The 27,511-nt window shown below is 33.3% G+C and overlaps 1 long non-coding RNA gene across 1 annotated transcript; it reads left to right on the forward strand.

Annotated features, from left to right (window-relative positions):
• LOC125647578 (uncharacterized) lies at window positions 1-26,465 on the forward strand. Its single transcript, XR_007360003.2, has 2 exons — window positions 1-365; window positions 18,233-26,465. It is a non-coding gene; the product is annotated as an uncharacterized LOC125647578 (long non-coding RNA).
• The last annotated feature ends 1,046 nt before the right edge of the window (window positions 26,466-27,511 follow it).

Here is a 27,511-nt window from a genome sequence, read left to right on the forward strand (position 1 = left end):
ACTCCGTAATGATAATAATACGGGGTTGCAATCCATTGGAAATTACAATCTAGAACTGCAAAATGTCACATATAAAGCTCGCAAGATGTAGTTTTCTCGTCCGTATAATAACTGTATTTCTGGAAAAGGTGATTTAAGCTACCGTTTTAGGTATATAAGAGTTATAAATTTTCTTGGAAATTAGTTAGATTCTGTGGAGAAGACCTGGAGAAACCAGTGAATGTTAAGCTGAAATCACACAAGGATTAATTTAGAATTATTTTGTTCACGTCCCTGTTTTGGAATTACTTAATTGTGTTGTTGGAATAATACGAAGGATTCAATTTATGTTTGGAATTCTTTTATTTAGTATTTTGTAGACTAAGGTAAATAGATATATATATATATTTATACATGCATCTGTACTGTCATTGGGAAAACCTTGAATTGGTTTCCAGTTTCGTAGAACATGTATAATCAAATATTAGATTAGTGATATCACTAATGACAAATATTTCCGTAATCGGAAACTGACTGACTGTTCAAACATGAAATCATAATTAAATATGAAATAGCTTATATACATGTATCCGGTAACCGTGTTGAAACACATATAAAACTCAAATACAAAAGAAAACGAATTCTTAAAACCAAAAATTATAGGGTGTTAAAAGTTTGTGTATACTACATGTATACATGTATATGATATACCACAAAATAAACATGTTGGATTTCTTACCAAGTATTTACTCACCAAGCATTCATTAAATTCGCATCCAAAGGACAGATTTAGTTTACTAACAATATTTATCTAACTGTACATCTCAAAGGCATGCTACACATGTATATGTATGATATCATTTTCAGAAATCTCTAGCATGATTTGATTATCAGATATCTCTGGTATGATGCCATTATCAGATATCTCTAGCATGATTTGATTATCAGATATCTCTGGTATGATGTTATTATCAGATATCTTTAACATGATTTGATTATCAGATATCTCTGGTATGATGCCATTATCAGATATATCTAGCATGATTTGATTATCAGATATCTCTGGTATGATGTTATTATCAGATATCTCTAGCATGATTTGATTATCAGATATCTCTGGTATGATGTTATTATCAGATATCTCTAGCATGATATGATTATCAGATATATCTAGCATACGATTATCAGATATCTCTAGCATATGATTATCAGATATCTCTAGCATGATATGATTATCAGATATCGCTAGCATATGATTATCAGATATCTCTAGCATGATATGTTCATCAGATATCTCTAGTTTGATATGTTTATCAGATATCGATCTCCAGATTCATGTAATTATCAGTATATGATATGATTTTCAAAATATCACTAATATAATATGATTTTCATATCTCTCTCATGTGATATGATTATCAGATGTGTCTTGTTTGAAATAACTTTCCACTACCAGGGGATAAAGTCAGGGGTAAATTTAACGAAATTTTCAATTATAGATAGAGCTTCGATCTTTCTGGATTTAAATCCTGGAAGCAAATCACACCTTCATTGAAGAATAGTCACACTAATTCTTAACTTATACATGATAATTCTACATAGGGAGTGATGTTTTACTTTATCCACGTATGGGGGGGGGGGGGGTAAACAAGAACTATTCTCAATCTCCTGATGATAAGAGAGAAGAATGATGGCCCCTAATCTTTACATTTACCTTTTACTGTATATAAAATGTCAATAAAGTAGTGGGTTTTTTTTTTTATTCATTTCGGGGTTTGGTTTTTTTTTTTTTCTTTTTTCTTTTTTTTTGGTTTTTTTTTTTTTTTTTTTTTTTTTTTGGTTTTTTTTTTTTTAATTTTGGTTTTGATTTTTTTTTAAAGAGAGAAAAAAGATATTTGATGATAATCAATTTTATAAATCAAAGGTGGGACAATGACGGACGGACAACTGATTGAAATAGTCAGGAGTTCAAAAGTGAGGAGAATTCGGAATAGACTGAATTCATATAAATTTGTCTTAGAGGACTTTCGGGGCGGATGGGAGGGGCGGACTCTGAGTGCTCTTGTACTGGAGTTATGCTACTGAGGTCAGTGTCATAAGAAATCTGAGATTTAAAGGCCAACCCAGCTCAGATTCATTGTTAGGCCGATCCAGCTCAGATTCATTGTTAAGCTAACCCAGCTCAGATTCAGTGTTAGGCCAACCCAGCTCAGATTAATTGTCAGGCTGACCCAGTTCAGATTCATTGTTCTGACCCAGCTCAGATTCGTTGTTAGGCCGACCCAGCTCAGATTCATTGTTCTGACCCAGCTCAGATTCATCGTTCCGCAGCCTGGAATCAATGATATGGGAGACAGCGAGGGACAAGTAGTTTTGGGAAACAGTTTGTTACTTAAATATATCCAGGGGAGGAATACGAAATGGTTACCTAGAAAATTAATGAATATTCCAAATAAAATTTAATCAACTGGAATGAAATATTTCAACTTATTGCTGCCAACAAGACAGAAAATAATCGTGATAATGAAAAACAGCTTATATATAAGAACAACGCACCGTTTGGTATTTCCTAATGTAACCCAGACATATTATCTCAGTATGCGGTACCATAATAAACTGACACAAAAAGAATGTCTCCCTACATTCATCTGGTATCAGTTCTACCAAAAGGATTGTATTTACATGTTTTCAATATGTTTAGAAACGATTTTCAAATATGCTAGTAATATGATAATATTCATTTACTCTTGAAGAAATTAGTCGAGTATATTCAATCGGCTTTGTGATATACTTCTTGTGTGGATTTTTCTACACTTATTTTCAGGATTATATATATGTACATGTATACATATGGTAGAATTCAATCAACCTTAAAACATGTTTAGACATCCTATGGTCAATCCGAGCTATACAAATCATTATATTTTTTTAATAATGACTATATAAAAGGAAGAATAAGGATGATCATCGTAGAACGTGAAAAACTACATCTAAAGCTACATATAGTACCATGAACACAGAAATAGAAATAAATGAATACTATCTTGACAGACACTAAGCACTATTGTAACGATGTTAATTCAAAAGTAGAATATATGGCAATTTTCAAATATGTAAGTAACATAGTATTGTAGTATTGCCTTGTTCACGGAGAAAAATTGGCGGCGTGTATTAAAATTGTTCTTCGGATATTTTCAAACTTTCCATTCTTTCTGTAACTATTTTTCACAATGTGTTGAATCTAAGGTTTGAATATATATATATCACTGATGTCTTGAGAAAAGAAAGGACCCTAAAATTTAAAAATTTATGTTTGGTTTTTCCCATAATTCTATTCTTGTCATACACTCATTCAAAATGCTATTCTTATATAATTTGTTTTACGTCCCGTCGAGAATATTTTTCGCGTATATTGAGACGTCAACAGGTGTAGGTGAAATACCCCACATTTAGACCTATAACAAGCTCAAGGCCGTAACAGTGAGGGGTCTTTAACGTGCCAGCGCCTGGCACGACAGGGGACCTCCGTTTTATTTAAAATTATATCCGAAAGACCCGTGATTCTTACTTCAAAATTCCTAGCGTTTAGCGAAGGAACAATCGCTACTTATGTTTACGTCTTCGGGTTGACGCGGCCATGGCGAGATCTGATACATTTCAATTTCCAATTATCTGAACTTGTAAATTGAGCTAAATTCCCACAGCAATGACACAGTTTAATACATTACATATATATAATACATATATTATACATCTTACAGTTTCTCTTCGATTGAAAATGTAGCGTAATTAATTGGAAGTGCTAAATTCATGTGCTAGTTAAATGTTTTTTGACCTTCTTTGACGGAGTGATGAAATAGAAAGTGATATATAATACTACCTTTTATATCGGAAGAGAGATCATACGAGTCAAATCGTCCTGAATTGACATTTTCGTCCCCTTGTTTAATATAAGTTAATGTTGACAGTCATGATAAAATTCCCATGTTTAGAGAGAAAATTAAAATCAATTACGAATCTGACGGTTGAATTTTGTAATTTGGTGTTGTTATTTCATTATTAGGCCCTCTAATGTTACTATTGTGAAATGTCACAACAATTTTTGTTCTGAAATTCCCAAGAGAAACGCCCTCACGGATCATGTCTGGATTTTGTAATACATATGTACAGATATGAACAAGAGAATGTAGATAAAAACAGGATAACAAATGGTGTCCAATTTTTAAAAGTCGGTTCATCCAGACAATTGTCAAGCGATATTTTACAATCATTTTTCCAGACAATTTTCCAATCAGTTTATCCATACATTGTTAAGTGATATTTTCACAATCAGATTATCCAGACAATTGTCGAGCGATATTATCCTAATAATTTCAAGCGATATTTTTTAATTTATTCAAGTGTGCAATGTACAGCATTTTAATCATACATGTTTGGAAAAATTACCTAAACTTAACAATATGTTTTTGAAATTTTGTAACCGTCGTCACCATTAGAGACTGGCGGGTTTAGTATACCATGAAGTGAGAGATTTTGTGTTTTATGTAACGGATTGTTTAATTTAATTTAAACATATTTTACTGAGAAATTCAATAGGATCGGGCAACAGACATAGCCTATGTAGGCCCTCTCCCAAATACAAAGGCCAAGTACAAAGATATGATTCACAACAGGATTATTTGAAGATGCGACAATATTGTAATGAGGTTTACATGAAAATAGTTATTACGAGTTTTGTTGAATTTTACTATGAAATGATTTTTTATAGATCAACATATTCTACACATGAACATGTACACTTACAAAACCCTCCACCTACATTCACACACATACATGTATATACAACGAATTGCTTGTGAATTTTATTACATACATGCAATGATAGAAGTCAAGAAACACAAAACCCGAATAACGTTCCCGTTAGCAATTTCAGTTATTATTAGATACATTTCCTGCATCAAATAATTAGATGTTTTATTATTATATTAAGATTCCGATTCAGATAAATATCGTTGACAGTGTTAATTTTGAAACAGACAATTAAGAAATAATCCGTTTGTTCAATAGTTAAAAGTCCGTATTTCAGCTCTTAATCCCCCCATAGATCACGAACACATCTGGCAGCAACTTATCGTCTTTCATATGATGAATCCAATTTCATTCGAAGCTCAATGGCCATTTGTAGAAAAAAAGAGTAAAAATAAATCCTTTTACGCACTGGGTATGGTCCACTCGATAATGAGAGGTAATGAATTTCTCAGCGGAGATAATGAAGAGGCAATTGTCATTAATTGAGCGATAAAATCAAAAGCATATTGTTGTAAGCTAAAGTCATTCGGGAAAATAGTCCTCACTTCACGTGACGCCTATTTCAGCGTACATCAACTGCAATATTCTTTTATTGCTTTTTATTTTGTTTAGTGAATTAGATTAAATACTTCAGTCCAAGGGCACTTGATACAGATTTTTTTTAAAATTAATGCATGAGTTGATGAATATTTTTATCTTAATTTTGTTCCAATAAGTACAAATATAAAATTTCTTCTTTAAAAGATGGTTTAAACAATATTTTATTATGTATAATACATAAAAGGATTGGACAACAGACGTTGTCTATATAAGCCCTCTCCATAAAAATACATGGTCAAGGTCATACAGATATAGTAAAGATATGAGACTTGTAAATTTTTTATGATGATCAAAACTTGAAATATATTACCAATCCCTATATAAGTCTATATAGATTTATCCCACTGTTAGGGAATGAATTACATTCCATACAGTAAATTATATTTATTTAACTTATCAAAACATAAATTAACTTTTCATTTTCATCATTTTGAAATGAAAATTGTTTGTAGCAACGGTCGTAAAGGGGTTTCTTTCCACAAACCAATTAAATGAATTTGAAAGTACATATTTTTTAAAGGAAATTAAACAGAATTCAATGAAACCAGGGATTTTTTTAATATATAAATTTCTTTAATAATTATTTCAATTAAAGGGAGAGGAAATTGAAAATGAAATTCACATATAAGATTTTGACATTCTATATAAAAGTATAGCATTTTCGCAGAAGCGTAGGGATAGAAATACCTAAAAATTCCTAATGGTATATATATATATATATATATATATATATATATATATATATATATATATATATAAATCCACAAATATTGCTAAAAATTCTGACTATTGTGGGGGTTGTATTTATGCATTTAACATTTATTTTTATCTTCATGAAAGCACTGAGATAATATAATTTATTGGTTATTCAAAAGAGATGTATTTTCTATTATTGTCGGTAATAAATCTATGCTTTCAGAGTATTATATTTCCTGATAAAAGTCTTGACCATTCAACACAGCATAAAAACGTATAAGTGGCTTGATTACAGGTTGTAAACATTCTGTATTTATCTTAATCCGTATATAAGTACCAGCTTACAGAAGATGTTGCAAATATATCATTTGCATAAGATATACTCCATATAAGTAGCAGGTGTACAAACTTAAGATCGCTACTAGATTATAATATCTCAATGACCATGCAAGAGTGTACATGTACGTGTTTGTATATACAATCCCATTGTTACATATGTAAAAATAAAACAAACCACGCGCATTTACAAGGATTAATTCATCAATATGTATTAATGATTTATGTTTCGAATAATAGGTTAATTTAACTTACGGTGAAGAATCATTTCTTATCTTAAAATCCGAATTCAAATATTTTCCTAATTTACAATGCATCATGTTTTCGATGTAATTATTGACGTATTTCATTTCAAATGACTAGAACAATGTACGGAATGTGTGCGTCCTGATTACATAGTGCTATATGCGGAAGAATTTGTCTTTGAATTGATTATGAAAAATTACTAATTACGAGATAAACTTTGTACCGTGGACATTACGGTCAACATTGCTGCCTAAAATATTTCTATTCATGTTTCATACGAATTATTTACAAATTAAAGGTGAAAAAGAGAAACAATATTTTAATTAAAACAGCGCGGGTAAACAGGGAAAGAAAATCCACATTAATTAATAAAATATGAAGTCCGGTTTGCCCTTTGGAAGAAACTGTTATTCAACTGGAGATTCCCTTTCTTATCACTCGTTGTATCCACTCATACACGTGCGTCTCCACTCACATTTTTCACATCTCTCTGCCTCCTATAATTTGTACTTGTTCCAGCTAATTACAGATTTCAAATTTTTTCATATCATTTTTCGTTTTTTATAGGTGATTATATGCAATCATAAGACTTGTTCGTGTATTCAGCTGCTGTACTTGCGTATCCCTCCGTGCAAGGAAGTAAATGCTTTATCACGTGTGTAACTAACGTGAAAACTCGTAAATTGATACATGTGTCGTGTATACATGCGTGCGCATGAGCTCTCTCCTTTTGGATATTTTTATGTAAATGATTCTGAGACAGATGAGACTAGGTGTATTACCTGACCTCTAGTATCTTTGTATTGTATCTACTGATTGGTGCAGACCTTGTATCGACTGGGTGCATCAGATTGCCTCAGCTGTCCTACATTCATTTAGCAAGATCAATGGTCAAATAGGTGGACAAAAAAAACTTTTTTCCTTTGACACAGTTAGATAAAGAAATAATCACATATGGTAAGGGCCTATTCGACCTAATACAATTTTTCAATGTTATATGTAGATTTTTGTTCTGATAAGAGGTTTTTGTTCTCAACATATTTTATTGAGGCTCAAATCAAAATCTGACAACTATAACCAATGAAAGAAATTTATAGAAGGTCAAATCACAGACGTGCGATACAAGTCAACAATCATTATATGTTAACTATTTGAATGTAAAAGATTCGTCTATAAATTCGTGTACAGTAGCAAAAATGTTCCGGTTCTGTTTTAAAAGTCAAATTTTCATTGCCACAAAGTAAAGGGGTTATATCTATAGATATTAGATTTTAAAGTCTAAATAGACTATAGAAGAGATTATTTCGCGCATTAGAGTACTTTCTACATATATAAAGGGTAATGATATGCATCTTCCCGTTTTTGTTTGTTTATTTGTTTGTTTTAGTAAGAATAGAAAGGATTATCAATAATATTTCGTCTGAATAAATCATCGTTACGTCAGCAGTTTTATGCCATAGTATGATATTTGAATTTACTGGGAATGTGTAAATACAGAAAGTACAAGATGACAAAAATTGTGTATTTACACCCACCCAGTAAATTCAAAACATTATGCTTTAGATAGATTTAATGAAATTATTTCACTAATCAATTTAAATAATGCTTTTTTACTGGGTGGGAGTAAAAAAAAATTTTTTAAATGCAATGCGACATTTTCCTACTTTCGTATGAAATCAATTTATATAGCGTTTGCCAAATGCAATTGATGATATGAAAACGGATTTAAACGATATGTACATATATACATGTGTCTGTGTACTTCGGAATGCATTGAGGTGACTCCTCTTGTTTCTGTATCTAGTGGATTCAGTTTTCTAGCAGCATCACGTACGATTGATCTATCAAATAATTCTGATTTGCCTTTTGGAATAGTATGTTGATCGTAATTATGCGTACATGTATTATATTTCCAAATATTTTTTCGTATGCTTAGGATGTTTTCTCGTAATTACAACTATGACTTTTGAACAGAAAACATTTTTGTGAAATAGATACAACTGTATGGAGAATGTCTGCACAAAGCTCTGTTATTGCTATAAATATGTTAATGGTTCTTGGGTATGATCCATAATGTCATTTTTTTTCATTGATTTTCTTAAATGAAAAAGTGCACAATTTTGTAACATTTACCTTTCCGCAAATGTAAAGCACCTTCGAGAGACAGATCACTTTATTTCTTAAAAATATGTCACTGATAAAATCTTGGTTACACAGGCTCTCAATGTTTTCAAAAGCAAAATGAAAGCATTTGGAATTACCTTTTCAGGCATAAACCAACAGTAGATTGTTAAACAAATCAAAATTGCAAGGCAATGAATATTGCGATTCTGTTGCACGAGAATTCAAGTTGGAAAAAAAAGAAGATTTCAAATTTTTTTTTAAACTTCCCACATTTTTGAGGAGTCATATAAGCTCCTTATCATATGTAATCCTTTGAATAACAAGCATATAACTTACTAGTCATGTAAATGCATGAATAAGGAAAAGGTTAATGCATGTGAAATTTGACGTCAGTTTCAGTTATCTTATGTTCATCATGATGATCTTATTTACAAATACCACCTATAATGTTTCACTAGGTTGAATGCTATATGACGTTTTTCATACCAACTGTTATACCGTTCTTTTCATACTGTTTTTACCGTTTACATAATCAAGATATATGACTCGCAGCAAGTGTGACCGGTCGGCTGGGTATGTTTACTCCTCCTAGGGACCCGATCCCACCTCAGCTGCTTCCAAGGGGTCTGTGCTTGCCCTATTCTCGGAATTTAATTCTTTATAGGATTTATGACATTGATCACTGTTTGTTATCTTTATCTTTTTCATTCCGCGGGAACCCGGGTTAGAATAGGTCCTCAGTATCCCTTTTTTGTCGTAAGAGGCGACTAAATGGGGCGCTCCTTCGGACGAGATCGTAAAAATTGAGGCCCCGTGTCACAGCAAGTGTGGCACGATAAAGATCCCTCCCTGCTCAAAGGCCATAAGCGCCCAGCATAGGACTAAGTTTTGCAGCCCTTCACCGACAATAGTGACGTCTCCATATGAGTGAAATATTCTCGAGAGGGACGTTAAACAATATAAAATCAATCAACCAATCATCTTTTTCATACAACAGTTTTAACCATTTATAAAACACATATAAAATGTCAGATTTGTTGCTAAGGAATGACATTTTGTTCAAATTCGTGGTTAATTTGAAATATAAAAAAAAACTTCTTCCAAACAACCAATGTAGATATAGATTTGCAATGTGTTATTACCTAAAATTTGATATTCATAACAAAGCTACAATGTAAGCCTTGACAAAATATCCGCAATGCTAAAATACAATAACATGATTTGTTTTGTCCAAATTAACACAAAGTTACACAAAGGCGCTTAACAGTATACATGTAAAACTGAGTTAAATGAAACGAACAAAAATCTCCGATGGAACGTAAGATTGACTAGAATTAAAGTATGATAAAATCAACGAAGAACTCTTGACTTGTTCAGTATTTAATGTATCTATTTTACTGTTCATATAACAATTTCATTGTTACACAAATTAAAATATGTTTGAATGTGTCATTCATATCAAGCGTTTGAAATACTAATGAAATGGATAAGTGTGTGTTTTGCATGTTTTGTTGAGTATTCACTTATCTAAACATGATCAGCATGAATTTTAATGATGTAGAACTTCAGATTTATCATACAGTCTGAACAGACTTAGCTTGCTCGGGGAGTTTTACTTGATTCCTTTGAAGAGAAAAATATGCTTTTAAAAGGACTAGTAATGACAGGTGTCTAATTTATAACCTGGGAAAAAACCCTGAAAATTCAAGTGATCAATTAAAATTTAGAAACTTGAAATCTAGTTTTTAAACTTCAATATTCATTTATTTATTAAAGTAAACTTCGCTTCAGAAAATCGAGTTTTTTTTAGGAGGTTAAAGAAGGTTTATATGATCTATAATTTGGGTTTTTTAAAAATCTTTTAAAAATTTTTGTTGCACGATAGGTAGATCCTTTCTGGAGAGTTGGCCACACCTTTCTGGCAGGTAAAAATATCCCTTTGAAGATAATTTCATACTTTTATAGGATTATGAATTCTGATGGATCGTAAAAAGACAATATAATTTATAACTTCCAAGAATTGGCTGTAAACAAACACCACACAGTGATAGGATTTTGCTAGTTTTACAGATGACTTACATAAATCTGAGAGGATAACTGGGTGTTCTTTACAATCAATACATAAGACAATCCTTTGTTCTTGTAAGATCAATTACCGTCACATTCGTCCTAGGTGAAAATCTTTCATAACACAAAGAAAATAAAAGAGAGTTGTCTATTCTTATGAAAAATTGTCGTAGCTTTGGAAGGAAATAAAACTATGTATAGAGGTTGTTCCAAAAGCAGTCATTTTGAGCCCAGTATGATAAATGATAATACAGTTTATCTGTATCAATAGATTGATTTATTTATGTTGACAGGAATGTTGAACATGGAGATTGATTTTAAAAGATATAGACACTTACTACCCCCCAAAAAATTCTACCTCCTTTTGAAAGAGTTCCAATTTTTACATTTTTACAGTTTTGACAAAGTTTGAACGTTTCCCTTCTTGATACTTATTTACCACAATTAGAGCAATTTTTTAATCAATGTGTGAAGAGTTCAAGTGAATACAGAGTGTTTCTCAATGTGATTAAAATCAGATCCTCTATCCGCTCCTCTTTCTTCATCTTTTTGTCCCCTGAAAACAAATACCCTAGTAAACTCTAATAATTTGATCAGCTTGACTTTATTCAGTTGTAATGGTGCTATTTTTACTTGATTTGCATATTTATTCAGATTTTGTACAGAAGTATTTGAAAAAAGTTGGATTTGTTTGTAGCAAGTGCTAGAAATGTTAGGCTACTATTCATGATAGTTCATCGAAATCGTTCCGGAGTATAACAGCATCTGTAAATTGTAAAATATCGTAGTAAAAAAAAACCGAAAGATTAGGAAAAGTCTTAATAAAACTTTATGAAGGAGGCAATAGACGATATTTTACATCTTGGAGAACACGGCTAATGTAAAATTAATTATGATTGGTTGATTTACAGCGTCAATGTTTGTGTCATGATGATCACACTTCCTTCCGACGTCCAGAAAAGCAGGACAGGATGCTAATGTCGAAAGAATTGCATCATGTCAAGATGAATTACGTGTTCTTGATGATAATTGTATCAGCGGCCCATTCATAATGCGGTCTTGGTTTTGCAGTTCATGGATTTCATTTTAAATATGTCATAAGCGGCCACGTGTATTCCCTCAAAATCAGTGTTTTTTAATTTTCATTTTGATCTAAGCGACCTTTGTCCCAGTGACTGTCATGGATTATGCCGTCTTAATATAACGACCAGTGCCGCAGTTGCGATGGTTGATCGGAGGGTATCAATTACAGGGCCTTAATGAACTGCTATTTTCCACCTAAGTTGTTATTATAAAGTGAATATTGGACAAAATTAATGAAAAATATTAAAAGAAATGATTGTTTGCGTGAGTCTGGCGGAAAGGGGCATCTTTCTTGTGGAGTGATATTGGTTTCATGTTTAAGGCTAATAAATGACGTTTCTTTATTGACTTTGACTGTCTGATTCTGTAGCTCTCAGATTTACTGCAGACTGGCTGCCTCTTATCTGTTCATGGAAATGATAGATATCTTTGTGTTGGACTACGTATATATTTACAAAAAAACTATCGCGGTAATGGCATTTAGTATCTTTTAAAATATCCATCATTTTCTTTGGATTTTCCAAGAATTGCAAGATGAAAAAAGTTATTCATCAACTGAATAGAGGTTTTGCTTTCAATAACCGCTTCATTTTAACCGTTGTACATGTAAATATCCTAATACCTTGATATTGTGGTCAACAGAATGGATATTTAGATATTTACACTTTTCAATATTTTGTCAGGAATAAACATAGGCTGTTTCGTTTTATCTTATTTCTCGGTAAAAAGCACCGACCTTTCAATCCGACATGATAATCTTGTATATAAAATATCAGGAATAAATATCTAGATATATGTAGCATTTTTGATAAAAATACACACGTATATACAATGAAAGCATGGGATAATGTCTGCATAATCAGCATCCATTCCATCAATGATTTAAACATTTTCAATAGATACCATTAATAGATTAAGCATTTTCTAAACATACCATTAATAGATTAAGTATTTTCTATACATATCATTAATGAATTAAGCATTTTCTATATAAACTGTATCATTGATGAATTAAGCATTTTCTATTTATACAATTAATAAAGTAAGCATTTTCCAAGAAATTTTACATTATTAACATATTCTTCAAGGACTAACAGATCCAATATATTTTCTAGTAGATGTTCTCTTTCTGATAAAACATTGAAGCAACTGAGCACCACATGTATGTTATAATCTGAAACATTCTTACCACACAAAGTACATTCTTTTGAAACTCATAGAAGCAAGTTGCATAAGAGAATAGACAATGTTGCCCAGGATTTCACTAAGAATATACCAGATGACAAAATCTTAATTTACTATGAATTTTCATAAACAGCGACAAATGTTTACATTGTGATATTGCACTGTGCCGCTTTCTTTCTTCTAGTAGAAATACCCTTTTAATAACTAATTTTGAAATTATTGTTTATCAAAAACAATATCAGTATGGTCAGAAAATACATTGGGTATTTCGCATTTTGCCAGAGAAACTTTTCAGCAACATAAACGTTTGAGATAAATGTGTATACTTTATTGTGAGTGGAGTTTTGAGCTGCCAAAAACTAAAAGACGACATTTATCAAAACATCCTTCTATAGTCCATAAACCAAGGTTAGCAATACATGAAAAAGATGGAGTATACTTTGAAGATTCTTGTCATTCTATAAATAATGTACTCTGATTAGAAACCTGGTGATGAAGCAGTCATATAATATTCACATCCCAGTGCACTTTTACTGCCAGAGATTGTTATTGTTATAGTCTATTACTGTATCGTTTTTGTTAACGATGTAGATTATTAATATTTGTCGGGGTTTCTTCGTAGCAGTGTGTAGTATGTGATATTTGTGTTTGTAAGATACATGTATGTCTCTTGATGATATATATAAACTCTAACATTACATATCTATATTTGACATTGTATACCAGTACATAAAATCAATGAATTTAACATTAAATATACCATCAATGGATTAATCATGATACATATCATCAATGAAAGCGCTTTGGAATAAATGTTAAAATCTTTGCCTGGATTTTTTTTATTATATTTTGCCAATACCATGCACTTATTTTATTCTTAAATATAAATATATATATATATATATATATATATATATATATATATATGCCTAAAACGGTAACTTTTATGATTTTTTAATCACCGAGAAATATATCATATTCTTTCATCTTAAGCGTTACTTTTAACATACAGATATATTAAATATTGTACCAGTGCATACTTTTAACATGTAGTTTACATCATTGAATAAGAGATAGGCTACATTTATACCACCTGAGTAGGATATTCCGAATTACAGCATCCTTAACAAAGGGGGAGGAATTAAGGTTTTCACAATCAAATCAGAGTTTTTAAATATTATTTTAGTTTGTTTTTAAATTCATATAGAATTTATGTCTGTATCACAGCTACAATATAGAATTGTAGATTTGTTTTTATAGATGGATGGAGTCATCTCTTGAACAAACATCGGTTTATTTTTACATGATTATTCTTCCTCTACACCTCCAAGATTTCCGATGTGTCCAGGGGGTCAGTGTTTGCCTGTACACAACTTTGTATTCCTTATAGAATTTATGAGATTGATTACTGTTTTTCATCTTCGCATTTTTTCTCATTATGAGGATTTTATGAATGGATATTCTGTATCACTATTGTTAATTCACACGATTCATACAAAATGTGTCCACTGCAATCATTTATCAACCCAACGATAGATCGACAGTTCTTAAAAACAGACGAGATTTCATGATCCATGATAATGTTAAAAATAATTCTTGAATGCCTTATTCAATGATTTCGTAAATGATATAAGAAAATATGAAATGATAATTATCATGAAAAGTGAAGAATTTTATTGCCGTCTGTCAGCTTCATATGATGACAAACGTGAAGTTGGCGACTTTTCATTTTACGTGTAACGTTAATTCACTAGTGTTAACGCGTATTCAATTTTGTCTATTTAGAATTACATCTTATAGAATTTTGAACCGAATGCAATTCTAACCGCTTACAAGATAAATATGTTAGCATACATTGTAGGTTAAAGAAATAAAACAAATTTGAGTGATGTGTCAAACGAATTTTCTTCTGGGAAGGCATTAATTTGAAGACATTAATTTATTCATTATACATTTTTACATTCTTTGCTATATTTTTTTTTTGTCATACATTTAATTTATCTAAATTGTATCAGAAGTAATTTTTTTAATTATTTCCGCTGTACTAGTTCATCATTTCTCCTTTTTACTGTTTTTCCTGGTTATCAAAATTTGTCTAATAACGGGGAACAGATCAATTTCTTGTTTGATCATATTCTTTCCCTGTTTTTATTTGAGGTGTAAAGATCACATCTTTCCTCCCTCCTCCTTATAATTTCGTAACAAGATATACCATTTCGTATTAACCTTTTATCAAAGAAGGTGGAACTTAAATCATGAAAATGTTTTTTTATTTTCAATTATTCTTTAGTTTTGCATGAATTTCGTTACTGAAGAACATTGTAATTATACAGTGATTGACGAATAGAACGGTTAATCTTTATATTGGCTGCACTCTGTCACTGTACATTACCAGAAGCACATTTGTAAATATGTTACAGAAGTATGTCTGGATGGAATATCTAAATTGATGTCATTTGGTTTTATTGCGTGTTTTTATTCTTTGTTTGGGCATACTGATAAATAAAACGAAACACATAGTAATTTTTCGCTGAATTATTTTTTTATCCAATAACATTTTCATACATTTTGTTGGGGGTGGTCTAGAATGAATTGCCTGATTACTCCTTGTTGCAACGCTATTGTTTAATGGATAGATATTCTACAGAATTTGAGGACAATAAAACATGTTTTCATAAAATCCTAAAGTCGGTCTCTGTAATTTGAGATTGTTGTAAGTTCCTAATGCACGTGATTCAGGCACACGGGTTTGTATTGTCTTTATATGTATCCGCTTTTTGAGACAAGCCGCGCCTGAACGATGCTCAACGCAACAACGCAATTGAACGACTGGAAGCAGGTGTATCACAATTTACAATTGAGAACAAGAAATTTCAATGCTGCACATAGCACCATTGGAGTAGATATATCGACTGCGTGGTTCAACAAATGATCGTCATAGAGCAGGCAGACCACACGTGACGTCAGCAGCACAGGATCGAATCATTCGATTGCGTCATCTTTGTCAACGGTGACAACAACATCTGTCATTCCTGGGATTCGCAGAATAACAGATCAGATTGTTCGCAATCGACTACGGAATGCTGGGATTATGGCGCGCAGACCTGTTTGTGGCATTATTCCGACTCCGAAACATCACCGGAACCGACTTCAATGGTCTCAGACTCATAGGGTATGGCCGCAGCAACGCTGGTGGACAGTTTGCTTTGGCGATAAATCTCGATTTGTTACTGCAGAGGCCTGATGGAAGACTCGGAGTGCACAGTGTTCATCATATTGATGAAGTCATAGTCACATGTGGTCCCACTGATGCAGAATCCCGGAGAAGTATTCCAACATGACAACATCAAACCACATACTGCTTGTCTATCATGCAAAGACACAATATTCAGGTTCTGTCTTGACCATCCAAATCACAACATCTGAAACCCATCGAGAATGCATGGGACGAACTGGATAAGCGTATCCGCCAATGACAACCGCAGTCTCAGACTCTGCAACAAATTGTTAAAGACCTGCCATTAGAGTGGAACAACATCCCTTGACAGTGTCGTAGAAACTTGATTGTGTTCATAGGAAGGCGTTTTCACAGTAGTTGGTGCTTGGGGGTGGGGGGCACTAGATGCTGAACTTGGATGACCTTGAACTGTTAACGACTGAAAGCACCATTAGTGGCTGTGATACTTCGACTATTAATCCAGCATTTACATGATTTTTCTGTTATAGATAAATCAATTATTAAGTATTTCTCATGTCTTATAATGAATATGAATTTGTACTATGCGTTTCTTTTTTGATCAGTATATAAAACTTATACGGTACCAATTTTGATGCACCATATGCGCATTTCGACAAATAATGTCTCTTCAGTGATGATCAAGTCGAAATTTTGGAAATTCGAAATAACAACAAACTTGTAACAGCTAAAAGGAAAGCCAGAGTGCCAAAAACTGGAGCCAGATTGATTGATTGATTGTTTTCCGCCACACTCAACAATTTTTCAGTTATCTGGTGGCGCCCAGTTTTTTGTTGGTGGAAGAGAGAACCCAGATACAATGTACCTGGGAAGAGACCACCGACCTTCCGAAAGTAAACTAGGAAACTTTCTCACTAATTCGTCCAAGGATCAGAGCTATGCAGGAGGGAGATAATCCTTAATTTTGAAATGAATTTCTAAATTTTATCCCAGCAATTAAATATACATACGTATTTTCAAGCTAATAACGAAGTACTTGGCTGTAGAGACCTTCGGGGACTAACAGTTTACCAGCAGAGGCCTCGACCCAGGGGTCGTAATATAAAACTTATACGGCACCAATTTTGATACACCAGATGCGCATTTCGACAAATAATGTCTCTTCAGTGATGCTCAAGCCGAAATTCTGGAAATTCGAAATAACAATAAACTTTTAAGAGCTAAAAGGAAAACCAGAGTGCCAAAAAACTGGAGCCAAATTCGTCCAAGGATCAGAGCTATGCATGAGGGAGATAATCATTAATTTTAAAATGAATTTCTAAATTTTATCCCAGCAATTTCATGTACATCCGTATTTCGAAACTAGTAACGAAGTATATGATGATATTTTTTTCAATTCATCAACAATCATACTTAACGAATGCTCCATCTTGTCGTCCCTATAATTACGATTTCTAATTACGATATACATGTATTGTTAATTAAATAAACATGTTACATTTCTACCTCCAGTTGTCAACAATAAGCTCGTCTTTACATTTATACATCCAGTTGTCAATAGGCGTCGTCTATAAGTTTTGTTCAATTATTTTTACACCCAGTCACCAACAGGCTTCGGAGATAAGTTTCAACTAAATTAAATTTCTGATCAGGTGTAAGCAATTGTTTCTTCATCCAATGGTCAGTATACTTGGTAGATGCAGTCTTTGCCACATATGCTAACATTTTCAAATCTGTTCATGCAATCGCTAAAATTTGTGTGAGTTTATCAACTCTTGTGGTTGGGGGTTGTTGTTGTTGTAATGTTGCCTCCAAGTCCTTTTTCCTTTTCCAAACATATTCTGTAGCTTATGAAATTTAAGAGAATTTCAAAATGATACTAATATTAGATATTTCTACATTAACTTTCAGAACAAGGTGAAGATAACGAACATTGGTGAACCTCATAACTCCTATAAGGAATACAAAATTAAGAGTAGGACTAACATGGGCCCCTGGACACACCAGAGGTGGGACCAGGTGTCCAGAAGTAGCAAGCAACTCACGTCGACGTCACCACTGATGAATCACGTGGTATATAAGCGGCAGACAGAAGGGGATTCATATGTAATTATTGTTAAATTACTCTAAATTGCCATTTATTGGCAAAAACATTTCCTGCAGCGAACAATACATCAATTTTTCCATTTAGATGCGATGGCAACGAAAATTATACAAGAAGGATGATTTCATATTGCATGATTAAGTTCATATCCAGAACGGATCAGATGTGTTGAAATAAAATCATGAGTGCTTCATTTATCTCTAGAATTATATTTGTTTATCAGAGATTTAAAGGACTCCATGGTTTTTTACGTTCTGTTTTATTCAGAGTGTCTTATTATTTTATTTTGTAGAACTTGTAATTGTTGATCATTATACGATGAGGATTCTAGAGGATTGAATATAGTAATATAGGTATTACATTCTCCAAAAAAACACCACGATATATTTTTAACAAACTACAGGAGGTATGGATTTCTGGAGAGAGAGAGAGAGAGAGAGAGAGAGAGAGAGAGAGAGAGAGAGAGAGAGAGGTTATGCTAGTATTACTTTGACGTGGATTTCTTTTTTCACCCTTTATTTTTATAACCTGGTATTAATATACTTATGAAGGTACAGTTTATGCATTAAAAGAAAATGGCTTGCAATGAAATATGTCTCTTGGTTTTATCATGTAAAATACGGGGGGTTTGTTCTCGATTAGAGTGAGAAATGAAACAATCAATAAAGCAAACAAAATTTCCGCCGTGTTTTTACAAACTTGATTTGAAGCATACTTTAAAAATCAGAATTGACGATTAGGGTTAAACCAACATGTACATTAAATAATGTGTTCGGTGTTTCTATATGTGTATAAAATATTATTCATTTACTATATTCAAAAGTCTAATAAAAATATGTGTCTTCTGTACACAGAATGAAGCCAAAAACCTTTAGTTGCTCAAATGTTTTCTTTTATTATCCAAAAATTGCGAAGTGTTTAATCTATTCACGCCTTAGATTTATAAATATGTAATTTTACTTTAGAACGAAATGAAACATTATATTTTAAATTACTTTCTGTTGACTAAATGTGGAGGTCTGTGAATATTATGATATTTTTTTTCATATAATGTGAATTTTATTTTGCTTTCAGCTATATAAATGATCTTTCGATTTCTTGAAAATGATACTTTTGGAAAAAAGAAATCTATTTGATCCAAGGTAGTCGTTGAAAGTATTTCACTCTCCCGTCCAGTTAGAACAAGCCTGGCGTGAAACTGATCCGTTACCGGCAGAAAAGTCGTGAGAATACTGAAACGTCAACTTCTGTTTCGTGATGGAAACAAAAGGGGGGTGAAATCTGACAGTTTTTAGTGGTGCAATAAACATCTTGAGTTCTCCGGCTCCTGACAGCGGCTTACTATCTATGTCCTTCTAACCTGTAATTTGTACGAAGGCTGTATGAGAACTACACAGACATTTTTTTCTTCAAGGGGGCTATATTGTTCTCGGAGGAGGTCCCTAGAGAGGATTCATGCTTCAGATTTTGGTATTTATTTCTCTTTTTTTAAATCTAAATCTGTAACTAGTTCTTTTGCCTCTTGACTTATTTTCGTCATTAAGTAAAACTTTTAAATGCCTTTCGTAATGGAATTTTGCACTTCTTTCCTGCATCTTCAGCAACATAACTGTATCGATATTGATTAAGTTCTGGAAATATTTCCAAAGATGTAAACACTGAAATCGAATTCTTTGACATTTTGTAATGTGGTATTTTTTTGCAATGCATAGTAACACGCTTGGCCCTCTGACGGTGTGCTTTTGTAAAACGGGGGTAACTGTCAAAACCTTAAATTAATTTTGACAAAACTGAGTATGTTGAACGTCAGAGAGGCACTCAATGATACTAATTAAGTTGTCTGTATGATAGATAGGGACTATCTAACGCAATCGCGCCAAGTCATCGCCCGCAAACCTTTTGATATAATCACAGATTATCATTTGTACGAACTTCTAGTATCACATTTGTTCTTTAATTCATTTATATAACGCAAGAAAGGAATTTTCATATTAGATTACTTTCAAATGATTTGACTTTTGTCAATCAACAATGAGAAATGATAATTTCAATAGCGGTATGGCGGACCTCTCTGAGTATGTAAAATTTTTCCCAGATAATTGGCCCATATGAAAGGTGTGTGTAAAGAATATGAAGCAGATTGAACACAATAAGAAGTAGATAATTCTATAAATATATAATAGATCATTATGATTAAAATATTCACAAAACGGCATCGGAGAAATAGGAGACGAACGGAAGACGATCGCCATGCAATTACGCCTGACCTTTGACAGAGAAGATTTTCTTATTTTCCCCTGACTCTTCCGTAATTGTCGGTCTATCTTCGGTAATTATCGGCCTATTGTCAATTTCAAAGCTTACAAATCCAATATCATTCCATAATTTCAGTGTTCTACTTTGGCGTATACTAAAGGCTTGATACTTTAAACAATGCGTCGGTGACGTTAGCTAATGCCAAGACTTCAAGGAATACACGGAATCCATTGACAAAACGAGGTCGCTCCGACCAGATTTGTAGACAACGGATGTGAAGGAAAGAAATACCTTACTTATAAATCCCACTCAAATCAAATACAAAGCCTTAAAAGGTACTTTGGTCTTAAACAGTGTATGTGGCTGTGATATACTACGTCATGTATCCATCAAGATTTTTGAAAATAAATATTAGTAGGTAAATTTAACATTTTGGAAATAATTCTTATCATGCATTTGGTTATGAAGGAAACATAGGCGGTCGATTATCATTTAGCTAATTATTTTAGACGTGGTTCTGATGCATGTTTCGGAAGTTGGGAGACAGAGTAATTTTCCCGACGTCTATTTCACAAGTAACATTTAGCTAGAGGTGTTTCCCTTTATTCTGTTCACGAGCGCCGATTTTTTGGATAAATCAAGGGGCAGGTCTACATTTACATTCCTCGTGTACAATTTATTTTACATTCAAAGATTTCAATTACGCCAATTAATGAAATAATCACAAAATCAATTCAAGGCGGAAGCAAGCCTTGCGCCAATTTTCCGAGAACGTTTTAGACTGACGTTGGCGCAGCGTGCCGTGACTTCCGGCGTTTGAGGCGGAATGATATGAAGACACGCAGCTCTTTATAGCAGTCGCATGAAAAACCAATGTTTTCTTTTTGATATTCTATCAATCTCCCGCGCGGATCAATATGATTACAGTAAGGTTAGATTTACGAGATGCTTGAATTTCATGACAAAGCAATTTAAAAGAAATTAATAAAAATAGAAAAACGTTTTTGTTTGAACATTTCCATGTGTAATGTAACATTTGTAATTTCACAAGGGAAATAAGTTTGAATCTTATCTTCTGTAACATTGAATAAAGCAACTTTTGTTATAACGAATTTTTCTTTTAGGGTTAGTTCTTCATTTTGAGCTAAAAAAAAAAAAAAAAAAATATGGTTTGACTGTCACACTCTGACTCCGGGTCCATAAAAACAAACTCTTCACATCTCTTCTATTTAAAGCAATACTATGCACAATATCAACTCCTAACTTTAAGGTACATGGTCACCAATCGCTGTCATTACTCTGTTCTGATCTGATGTTCATATGTAGCGACTATTTCCCTATCCTTATTTTTGCTGATTAAAGTAATATTTAATTTAGTATAACACATTGAATGCCTTATTTCGTGCTGTAGAACATAGTAATGTGTTTTATTTTTTTGTTTTCGTATTTCAATTCCCATTTTCGCAGTTTAAAAGAAGAATTACAGTCTTGTAAACATTTAATTGAAACCAGCAGATAATAGAGTCTTTCAAAAGTATTTTTGTAATTTTTATGAATGAAAATGTTGTCAATTACTTGATTATCATAAGTGGTTCAAAATTATTGTTCATTTTGTAAAGCAATTACATGAACGAACCAAAAAATGGACTAGTTGGTAGTGTCAAATTTCTAACTTTTCAGATTTTCTTTTATTTGTATTTCTGTGTCATTGCGACCCAATTAATGTTTTCTCGGGACATAAAGGTGCACGAGAGCCTAAAAGTAATTAAGAATACACACACTGTCAGATATTTACAATTTTGTTTCTATGAGACATGCATGTAAACCCATGTTTCTTCGTTGTATTTCATTCGATTCACATATTATAATTTACACATTCAATTCATTTATGTGCTGTAGATAAATAAATACATTTAGACAGATAAATCGAGAGAGAGAGAGAGAGAGAGAGAGAGAGAGAGAGAGAGAGAGAGAGAGAGAATTTTGAAAATTCTGATTATCAAGTTTTATTTTCAAAACTTAAGTTCTATTCCGTGAACTTGATGGATTTGCAGTATTTATGCTACATTTCTTGAATAGCCTCTGAACAAGTTCTGTAACACTGCTTACTCTCCTTACGCGTATCAAATTTTCTTAACTTCGTAATTCAATTACAGAATGATTATTGCGTCTAATTAAACCCCTCTACCACGGAGCCGGAGAGGGGTACGTCTAATTTTGAAAGACATTGAAAGTTCAGAAATATTTATTAAAATGTTCTATTCAGAAACAGATATTATTTACTGATGTTTGTTGTAAATCGCAATTACATGTACTGGTTCGGCTTATTTTGTCCTTTATCGCGTCCATTCAAAAGTCTTGGGAATGACGTCACATTACATTTCAAAACGTTTCTATTTTTCGTTTTGTTGCGATATTGTCTTCAAAATCAAACGCAAAAATACACCAAATACGTTTTATCACATTAACAAGGAATAAAAATAATTGCTACTCATTTTATACGATATCAAGTTAGCGCTCTTTCATAAAATATCATAACTCACTTTATATCGTACAAAATGAGTAGTATTTAATTATTTTTATTCCTTAAATTGCTGTTTAATTGTAGACGTTTATCTTATACCAGTGACGTATAGAAAGAGAAAATTGTCGGATTAAAAAAAAAAAATTCTGTATGACAAATATTCCATTTCCATATTCACGTGCAATGTAATGCATCTGACTTGGTTTATACATGTATACTTTCTGGACGCCCGATTTTGCGTTGCTCAGTTTGACACATATAAACACATAAGATTGGATTGAATGGTCATTATTAGCTGCATAAATGACAAAGCAGACACATTGAGCCATGGGGTGTATATCAGGGGCTATATGGGGTCTGTATCAGGGGCTATATGGGGTCTGTATCAGGGGCTATATGGGGTGAAAAGAACACTTGTTTATTGTTTTGATTTAAATTTTTAAAAAGTGCACATAATGAACAGTGATCACTTTCATAAATCCTATAAAGAATACAAAATTAAGAGAAGGACCAACACAGACCCTTGGACATACCTGAGGTGGGATCAGGTACCTAGGAGGAGTGAGCACCCCTTGTTGACTGGTCACACTCGCGGTTAGCTCTCCATTTTGATTAGGTAAACAGAATAACCGTAGTCAAAATCAGCCTAACAACTAGTATGAAACACGTCAGACTGCATTTGACCCAATGACAGGTTGAATTGGCAAACTACATGTAGATCGTTATAACGACCATAGAATTTGTGAAATGCTGACTTTAAGCGAATCTGTTGAAACCCCTGTAACATCAACGTATTTGTCATTTGCCCGCCTCGATTTAAAAAATTACCATACCCAGAACAAGCTGTCGTGTATCGAATCAGTTGAGAGATATAAACACCACATGCAGGTGATAATGGAATGTTACTACATCAATATGGGAAGATGACGATAGAGAAGCGTCATGAAGTTTAGTTGTTAATTTGCTGTTAACATCTATGATCAATAAAATATCTAAATATGAAGCCGATGTAGAAGACTCTGTGCTGTCTTTTATTTCGAGTTCACTGTGATATATCGAATCGACATATGGATGAAAATGAACATTTTTTAAAATGAAAAAGTAATCACTGATACTTTTCATACAGTTTATACCCCCCCCCCCAAACTTAGTATACATTTACATAAAATCCCATAACTCTGTTTTCTTCTTCAGGAGTTTTTTTCTACAGCAATAAACCTTTTTCGAAATACTTTATGATATTGATTGAATGCAAGTCTCATGCCGCCTGCTTCAACTCCACACTGAATCCAATTTTTTGGAAATTTGAAATTCTTCCTAATAGTAGGTAGGGCATTGTTTATTTGCTATCATGTCCTGATGATTAAAGTTTCCAGAATTATTGTTGTAAAGTTTTACAGGTATGCTAACTTATTTGTCCGTTAGAACAATTTCTATATGTTTCACGATCAAATACAAACTAGCAGGCGGTATACTTGATAATATACGACTTTCGTACGTTTAACAAATGATAAGTCGAAGCATAAAAATTCACTCCACCACTATATCTAATAAATCCCTTTTTAATTCAGATATCCAACGATGGAATCGAAGTAAATTCGGGATTAAAAGAGGGGGGGATAAACATATGAATTAACGAAGACATCGCTGGAATGCACATGATTGAAGGCGGTGACTACGTACACATCCACATAGAGGCAGCAACAAGGAGTAAATGATGCAGCTTTTGTAGGAAATCCAGTCTGTAGAAAGGCATATATTGAATATAGAATTGTTCACTAATTTGGGAACCATCTTTTTAGGAAGAAATTAGTCACATGATCACCGTACATAGAGAGAAGTCTTAAACTATATACGAGCTTATAAACAAGAAGCGATTACTGAAAATGTAACGACAGAATAGTACATCATTCAAGACGCAAAAGGACTTCGTTGTGACCACCTTACATGTAACTGTACTGCGTTTCTTAAGGAAGAGATCATTTCGAAATAGGACGTTCACTTTATTCGGAAACCATTTCTAAAGGAATCCATATCCGCAGGAAGACAGCGAAATCTGAAAGAAGACTGCATAAATACATCCAAAGGATATTTCGTAGTCTTTCCTGAGAAATATACACCCGAAAGAGGACTGTGAAATATACACCCGAAAGAGGACTGTGAAATAAACACCCGAAGGAGACCTGTGACATATACACCTTAAGGAGGAATACAATGCGCACACTTGAAGGAAGACTATGATTGATTGATTGAATATTGTTTTACGTCCCTCTCGAGAATATTTCACTCATATGGAGACATCACCACTACCGGTGAAGGGCTTCAAAATTTCGGCCTATGCTTGGCGCTTATGGCCTTTGAGCAGGGAGGGATCTTTATCGTGTCACACCTACTGTGACACGGGACCTCGGTTTTGGCGGTTTCATCCAAAGAACCGCTCCATTTAGTCGCCTCTTACGACAAGCAAGGGGTACTGAGGACCTATTCTAACCCGGATCCTAAAGATATGAGTAAAAGTCTCTAGCCCCTAACATCTTACTTCAGTAGAAAATCCGACGAATATTAAAGTATCAGCTTAATGCAGAATTTGGATGAGATGTATAGGAGGTATTTCAAAATCATAGATTTATTGATTCAAGAAATCTAAACAGTTCGGACAATAACGCTCACGTTATACAGCCGAGGTTAGGTATAGGTATGGAATAAGCCGAGGTGTGCCGAGTGGACGGCGATTCAGAAAACCACAAGATGATCCGGAAACTCGGATCACTTTCTATGAAATCAATAAAAGAAAAACAAAAAACAAAGTGAAATTATTTTTGTGTATGCAGTCTTGCTTGTGATGCGACCGATCAATGTCCACAAAAACGTGCCAATCGGAACATCGCTCGGCTTTTTCCGTCGTGTTGAGAAAATACAAGCGTTTTCACGGTAAAAATATAAATCACCTTCAGTGTAATACCGACTACGCGGAAGAAATGCGAAAGAAACAAAACTCTATTTGCTGTCATTTATGTTTATCGTTTCAATATTGAATATCTTGATGTGGTCTGTTTTACATAAGTACATACAGTTTTGATGAAAGAAAGCATTTCATTTGAAAAATATCCGCTTCAAATTTACACGTGGTATCAAATACAACCAAACGATGACGAATGTTTAGGATTTACTAGGAGTAAAAGACGTGGAAAGCATTTATCAGAAGTAACTGCCAAATCAAGATGAAGACATAAAGTGTCAATTAAAATTTTTTTTCTGTTCTGTTTATTTAGTTTTGTTACTGGTGACTCGGTATGGATTTCTTAACAGTCGGCCATTAAACGTAGAAAATGCGGGTAACGCCATTTTTGTTGTCATTTGACCCAGAGTATTGGTGACTTACATTTGAAAAAGACCGAGCGATGTTCCAATTGTGAACGTGCGTTAATGCATTGTGACGTCACCACTTTCAAAGAATGATCATACTCTGCAAAATCAATAGTATGAACAACGGATCCGGAGTCTTGTTGGCAGGCCCGGACCATCAGATCAAATTGTCGAATGTCACCTGTCAACGAAACGCGATCTTACCCTTTGGATTAAGTTACTATAGAAAAGATGAAATCATTGTAGCCCGCTTCACCTTTTTCTTCTTATCATTCTTAATGCGCGTTCGGATGATAATGAATTATTTCCTAGTTAGCAAAATTACAACAATAGGCCTAAAGTAAAATTATTATTTGTGTGCAGTCCTGTCTGACGTTTGATTGTAGTAATGTATTGTGACGTCATCAGTTTCAGGGCATGTGGATACTAATTCAGAAAACCGTAGTGTGCTGAATCCGAAAAATCGGATCACGGTCTGTAAAATCAAAACTGTCGAAAAACGCAGATTTACTTAGTATGTGTAATAGGCATAAAAATAACAATACACATGTTGTCTGTGCGCAAAACGTGACGTATTCAAGATGGCGAGTACATCACCATTGACGAAATAGTTCGTACATATCATTTAGAATTATTCTAACATGAATCAATTCTTACTGAATATGTTAAATCTTCCTTTCAAAGGGGCGTGGAAACGATTTTAAATGATCAATTGAAATTGACCGGTCGCGTTAGCTCAGTGGTAGAGCGTGTTCGCTTCGTAATCGGGAGGTCGTGAGTTCGAGACCCGCTCGTTCAATGACCACGTCAAACCTTAGATGTTAAAATAGGTAATGTTGCTCCTTCGCCAAACGCTCGGAATTTAGAAGTGAGAATCACGGATCTTTCGGATATGACCTTAAAAACGGAAGTCCCGTGTTGCTGCAGACGTTAATACGCT

The sequence above is a fragment of the Ostrea edulis genome, chromosome 6 (assembly GCF_947568905.1).
Source record: "Ostrea edulis chromosome 6, xbOstEdul1.1, whole genome shotgun sequence".
In the NCBI taxonomy this organism is placed as follows: Eukaryota; Metazoa; Mollusca; class Bivalvia; order Ostreida; family Ostreidae; genus Ostrea; species Ostrea edulis.